Below are 7,673 nucleotides of genomic sequence, written 5' to 3' on the forward strand. Positions count from 1 at the left end.
TAACTTAGGCAAAATTCAATTTATTTTCAAAGTTCAAAATGCATCTGAAAGGGCTTAAAAAATGCAACAAAATGCAGGGTAGAGCATCCCAATTGGCTAAATCTAAAGGGAGTTATTGGCATTTTAGTGAAAAAATAGCATAATTTTCAAACCTAAATAAAAAAGTGTTCCATCCAGATATCAACTCGGTTCGACCTGCAGCTTGTAGGGGACATCTGGGACTACCATCTGAGACTGAGAACGCTTTGGGTAAGGCAGTTTAACATATTAAATAGACACTTTTACTTTTAGTGAATTTTTTGATTGTAAATTTTTGCTCGGGGGATCCCTTAGATCCCATTTTCTGATGATAATTTTATCATATTCGTGTTCCTGAGACAATTTCACAATAGAAACATGCATAAAAATGTATATTTTCATCCATTATCGCTCTTTAAAAAATAAAAGTTTAAAAAATCTTCGATTCACATTTATTGAAAACCAAGTTCGTTTCCAAGGATACTAGATGACACCAGAAAAAAGCAGCTTCTTAATTTTTTTTGAACTTTCATTTTTTAAAAGGCTCAAATGGATCAAAATAAACATTTTTATGCATGTTTTTATTGTGAAATTGTCTCAGGAACACGAATATGATAAAATTATCACCAGAAAATGGGATCTAAGGGGTCCCCCGAGCAAAAATTTACAATCAAAAAATTCACTAAAAGTAAAAGTGTCTATTTAATATGTTAAACTGCCTTACCCAAAGCGTTCTTAGTCTCAGATGGTAGTTCCAGATGTCCCCTACAAGCTGCAGGTCGAACCGAGTTGATATCTGGATGGAACACTTTTTTATTTGAGTTTGAAAATTATGCTATTTTTTTCACTAAAATGCCAATAACTCCCTTTAGATTTAACCAATTGGGATGCTCTACCCTGCATTTTGTTGCATTTTTTAAGCCCTTTCAGATGCATTTTGAACTTTGAAAATAAATTGAATTTTGCCTAAGTTATAGCCTTTTTAAGATTTTTGACGGTTTTGAACCTTCAAACTTGGTGTCCCGATTTGCCCCACTTCCCGTTGACCTAGAGTGCTCATATTTTGGCCAGATGCTATTTTCATATGTACAAACAACCCCTGAAAATTTCAGGCAGATTGGTGAGGTCGATGCGAGATGGGTATGCTTTGCTCGTGGACTCGCTCTTAAATATAAATATTAGCTTTTAGGATTTTTCGAAAATTATTCCTCCAATTTTAATAAAATTTCAATAAATATTTGATGAAAATTATGACAAAATTTACTCTTTTTAACTACATTTAAACCTGTTACGAAACGTGTTAAGGTGAAGCCTTTGATCATTTTCTAAGAAAATTGATCATCACTATAAAATATTCTGTATTAAATTCAATTTAACGAATTTCAGCACCAAAAGGAATCAGCATGTGCCGGGTGTTGAGTTCTTCAAGCCACTGAAAGAATTTTCGATCTAAATCAAATGCGTTTAAAAATTTATATAATTTTGTGGTACAATCAATGACGAACTAGTTGGCAATCATTGATTAATGACGATTTCCATAACTTTACAAGGAATGGGATAATCGTTACCAAAAGGAATCAGCATGTGTAGGGCACTATTCTAAACAACTTGTTGAAGGAATTTTGTCAAAATATTGAAAGCGACACAAATTTACATCTTTGAACGAAAAATCATGACAATGATGGATGCCTTCACGTTAAATAAGGCATAAACTTAACCTTAATTTCCAGGAATTATAAAATCACTCAACGTGAAGACTTCCATCATTGCCATGATTTTTCGTTCATAGATATAAATGTTGCGTCCCTATCAATATTTTGACAAAATTCCTTCTACAATTTGTTTAGAATAGTGCCCTACACATGCTGATTCCTTTTGGTAACGATTATCCTTGCAAAGTTATGGAAATCATCATTAATCAATGAATACGAACTAGGACGTCAGTGATTGTAGCACAACATTATATAAATTTTTAAACATATTTGATTTAGATCAAAAGTTTCTTCAGTAGAAGGCAACAACCGGCACATGCTGATTCATTTTGGTGCAGAAATTCGTAAAATTGAATTCAATACAGAGCATTTTAGAGTGATGATCAATTTTCTTTGAAAATGATCAACGGCTTCACCTTAAAGATGCGTCAAAGGGCCATTTTACATGATCATCCAAAATGGGTCCGCGGGCCACAAAAAATGACCTTGCGGGCCACGTTTGGCCCGCGGGCCTTTCTTTGGTCACCCCTGCTCTACATGCATTTGGATGAAGCTTCGGTCATCGGCCTATTTTTCCACGAAGAATAAATCCTCTGTACGATTAACTCCTTAATTCATCGGCAAACAACTAACAACTCAGTGTTCAGCAAATAAAAACCCTCAAAGTTTCATTCACTTAAATTCATTGAAGCTTCTTTTACTCCTCAGAGCATGTACCGAACCTACTCCTTAGAGTTTCATCTTTATGTACTCCCCAGAGTTGGTATGAAATCAATTCATCAGAATCACTTCTCCTCAGAGCTCTACTCAATCAGCTCCTCAGACTTTGTATGGAATCAATTCCTCAAAATTATTTGTACTGAATCAAATCCTAAAGGTTTCATTTGAAATTACTCCTCCTTTATAGTTACCTCACATTTTCTAACAATATTGAATGCCAAGACAATCCTGAAGAGCAAACAATTTATGTTTTACGTAATTTTTTTTCTTACCATTCCAATAACTGCAACTCCTCAGAGTTTGCTTGTATGCTTTCCTCAGAATTTCATTCATCGATCCCTCAGAGTTGGTTCTTAATCAACTTTTAAAAGCTTCTAAGTGTAATGTAGTACAAACAGTAAGTGGAAATCCTCGGAATTAAAATCCCCTAGACTCCTCGGAATGTAGTAAATGAATTCTTCGGGATATACTTTTCTCAAATAAATCTTCCTTATCAAAAGAATATAAAGGCTTTAAGTCAATACTTGGTAATCTCTTCAGCTCTACAATTTCTAACAACTTCTTCAGATTTAGGCAGCAACGTGTGTCTGTTATATAATCAAGTTCAATTCTTTTTAATAAGATTCTTCCGCAAAACTCCTTAAAGTTCTTCAGCATAACTCCTCACATTTTTCTTAGTACAAGTTATCAGAATTGTCAATACAACTCCTCGGAGTTCTTCGCCAAAACTTCTTAGAGTCAGTACAACTACTGAGAGTTCATCAATACGACTAATGCGTCAACTCCTCAGAGTCTTAAACTTGAAAAATTACTCAGAAAATTCATCAACTCCTCAGAGTCTCGTACTTGCCATATTCCTTAGAAAATGCATAAATGCAGAACTTGAAATTTCCTCAGAAAATGCATCAGCTCCTCAGAGTCTTACAATTGGAAATTACTCAGAAAATGCATCGACTCCTCAGAGTTTTGTACTTTTCAAATTCCTCAGAAAATGCATCAACTGCTAGAGTCTTTAACTTGGAGAATTACTCAGAAAATCAATCAACTCCTCAGAGTTTTGTACTTGGCAAATTCCTCAGAAGATGCATCAACTTCTCAAAATCATGAACATAAAAGAAATCATCAAAAAAACGCATCAACTCCTCAAAGTTGCTTCGTTGCCCACTGGGGGAACAGCATGTCATACCATCGGACACGTAATGTTGGCATATCGGCAACTTTTGCCTATAATTTCTGCTTCTGAAAATCTGAAATCAGGTAACAAATAATGGGAAGTCAAAATGCTGCAAAAAAAAAGTTGTTTAAATAGTCGCATTAGGTGAATTGAGATCGTATCCTTAACCTGCCAAATATATGAGACTTTTCCTTAAATTATTTTGATTCATGAATCAACGAACACATCTCTAACAACGCTAAAAGTATTTTACCGAAAATTAAGTAGTATCGGCAGAAATCTGTAACCATCCAGTACAGACAAATTTATGAGGTTAAGCAAACTTGAGCAACACTCTATAGAACCTCCAAACATTCGGCCACTCCCGAAAAAAAAAACAAACCAATCTCACTTGGGCCGAAAATCCTGAAAGGGCCGACAATGTCTGTACTCCAGCATTTAAAACTGGAAATTCCTCCAACCTGCCGAATTACAATCCTCCGCCAGAGCTCAGTGTGGCTTAGCGCTACGCCCCGCGCAGCAGAAAAAAATACCACTCTGCTTAGCACTTACTCCTCGTCGCCAGATGTAGAGTCCTCGACGTACCGGACGCAGCAGGGTTGCTGCGATAGTCATCCTCCCAACCACCCGCTGACCTCCTTTCCGGTAACGCCGATTCCTGGTCCCTTCGGATCCTGCCCAGCATACACCCAGAACTGGGCATCGGCATACGTGAGGATAAAGAGCACGATTCGGTAGTAAAATGGTACTGTGTGTGGACGGAGAGGATAAATCCCGAAATTACCGAGAGTACTTTACTCATGGGTTCATCTTCAAAAAAAGTTAATTTATCAAAAAAAAAGTACCGGTACCGAGACTCGAACCCAAGAACTTCGGCATATTGAACCGTGCCTTTGCCGTATGGGCCACCATGGTTCAGTGACTAAGGGGCGTTCATTTGTCCATATAAGCCACTCAATAGGATGAACTGTTCCAATGAACAAATGAACACGCGAGAGGTTTATACTCTCGCAAAATAGCACTTTCCTCACGTTTCTTTTCGTGAGGACTATCCCCTCGTTCTTTAACTTTGGGTGTAGGGACGTGGCGTTACATCGTGCTGCCATCTGGTTTTTTTAAGTGCAAGAGTGGAAAAGTGCTGAGTCATCGTTTTTAGACCACGTTTTCCACTTTTTCTCCATCGAAACCGACTACTTTATCGACTTCATTTTGCTGGGCGAGATAGGACGCCGACTATTTTTAGACGATGACTCAGCACTTTTCCACTCTTGCACTTTAAAAAAACAGAAAGCAGCCAGCCCGGGAGCATGTTGACAGCTCCCATACAAACTGAGCGTACCTCTTTTTGTTAGCCAAGTGGGCCTAAGATGGCGGCCTTCGATATTATCTAGCCAAACTTTTGTTTTGTTTTTTCCTTGATTCGGTTTAAAACGACAAAATAAGTAGTCTGGAATCATTTTCTTAAAAAACATGTTTAGAGATACGCCACGTTGAAGTGAGCGTGCCACGAATGCCGTCACGAAAAAAAAGTTTCCCATGCAAATTTTAAGTTGCGTATTTATTGCACACTTTGCACCAAATTCTCCACCCTTGCAAATCATAACTGCACACTAAATATTTGCACACTTGAAATCCTTCCCCTTGTCCCCCCCCCCCCCCCCCCGCTCGCCTACAATGGTGCGTGTCTCGACTGAGCTTTGTTGCTTTCGAACACTTTAGAACAGTATAATGCTGGCCAAGCGTCCAACTAGGGTGTGTGTCTTAGAGAGTTTTTTTTCTGCTGTAGTTTGAGGTGTGCACTTTTGTATAGAGTCCATCTGTTGGTGAATACGCGCAACTCACGCAATCTGTCATCTTACACCCAAAGGAAAAATATATCTCAAAATCTGCAACAGTGGATTTGCTGCAGAAAATGTCACATTTTATAACATTTTTTGCAGCAAGCCCGTAGATCATTTTTGCCCGCGTGTAAACATTTCAGCGATCTGCAGTTCTCACCAACACATATAATGCTGGCCTGTGCCCGAGCAACACTCTAAAAAGAAGAATATGTTGGTGCTCTTTCACTCATATTTCATCAAGCGTCCATGGCGCGGTGGTAGCGTGTCGGATCAATAACCAAGAAGTTGGTGGTTCAATCCTCGTTCTGTTAAGGGTTTTTTTTGTGAAATACAATCAAAAAGCCGTCGGTAATGTCGATAATTGTCGGTAACGGGCAAAAATGTCATACCCCTATATTAGAGAGCCTGGAGCTTATTAGAGAACGGACATCTCAAACCAAAAGTACCAATCGAAGCACGAGAACTGTCAAACGGAGGTACCAATCGAGCAAAATCCTTTGTCTTATGCTCGATTGGTACCTCCGTTTGACAGTTCTCGTGCTTCGATTGGTACTTTTGGTTTGAGATGTCCGTTCTCTAATAAGCTCCAAGCTCTCTACCCTATATCGCAAAAAATGCATGAGGACAGTTTTCATGCAGATTCTGATATACTTTCATGTCGCCATGCATCACAATCATAGGGGGATGGCGTCACTATTTTTAGACCACGTTTTCCACTTTTCTCATCGAAACCGACTACTTTATCGACTTTATTTTGATGGGCGAGATAGGACGCCGTCTATTTTTAGACGATGACTCAGCACTTTTCCTCTCTTGCACTTAAAAAAAACCAGATGGCAGCACGATGTAATGTCACGTCCCTATTCTGTCCGCGCTCTCGAACCGCGTCTGTCGTCTGTACTCATCTGTCACTTCTCTCCCTTCTCTAAGGCTCTTAGACTAGATAAGGTAACATACATTTTGACCAAACATATAAAGATGCCCGGGACCGTGGTGTAGGGGTAAGCGTGGTTGCCTCTCACCCAGTCGGCCTGGGTTCGATCCCAGAAGGTCCCGGTGGCTAATTTTGAGACGGATTTGTCTGATTTCGCCTTCCGTCGGACGGGGAAGTAAATGTTGGCCCCGGTTCTAACCTAGAGGTTAGGTCGATAGCTCAGTCCAGGTGTAGGCGTCGTCTCCATGGGTCCTTTCTCGGTGGAGTCGCTGGTAGGCAGTTGGACTCACAATCAATGGTCGTCAGTTTGAATTCCGGGGTGGATGAAAGCTTAGGTGTAAAAAGAGGTGTGCAATTGCCCTAACAATAAAGCCTTCGGACACCTAGTTTCGAGTAGGAATCTCGCACTCGAGAATGCCAAGGCAATGCTGTAGAGCGAATAATTTGATTTTATTTTTTGATAAAGATGCCCACCGTCATCTCCACAGTTTTAATAAAGAAGTGTTCCTGAAGTGAACCTTTGTCTCCAGGAGCAGTGATTCTCTAATATCAATTAGAAATATTTGAATAAGTGGAAATTATTGAATGTTATCCAACAACTGTTCACAATCACCCACATCGCATTTCCTCCAATCAAGAGTCACAACATATTTCTCATTAGGTTTATTCTCTGGAAAAAGAGGTTAGAACAATTTTCCGACACAACCGAGGTAAATATCCATCAGCTGCAGCAATAGATTACGGTGCCTCTGCCAATCATCGTTGCAGTGTTCAGGACAAACTTGTGCAACAGTTGCTGTCATCCTCCTGTTTCGCCCTCTATCGTCAAGGGGCTCCCTCCAGAGCAATCCCCGATGCTCTTATTATCCATTCCAGCTGGGATATTCAGTGTGCCGGTCGGTGGGACCATCATTCCATTCGTGCCAGCAACCACAAGCATGATCCCGCCGGGTCTTAAGAGAACCGTAATCTGGATTTACTTTGAAAACCAAGGTGCAAATGTAAGCAATTCAATGTTTAAACTGAGAGCTCAACAGTTTGAATGAGTACTTTAAATTTTTAACTTCAACAAGAGCGTAAATCAAAATCCACAAGTTAAGTCAATGTGTCCAAGGCCGATAATTCCAGTTGATCTCCAAGAGTTCAAGAGTACAAGTCACAACCCAAAACATAAAACGGCGCATTTCCAGTTACATCCTCATCCGGTAAAACGGGCCAACTTTACCGAGACCCGGTTGTGACAGCGTTGCCAGTCCGTGCCGCAAACCCAGCGG

The sequence above is a fragment of the Culex pipiens genome, chromosome 1, assembly GCF_016801865.2.
Source record: "Culex pipiens pallens isolate TS chromosome 1, TS_CPP_V2, whole genome shotgun sequence".
In the NCBI taxonomy this organism is placed as follows: Eukaryota; Metazoa; Arthropoda; class Insecta; order Diptera; family Culicidae; genus Culex; species Culex pipiens.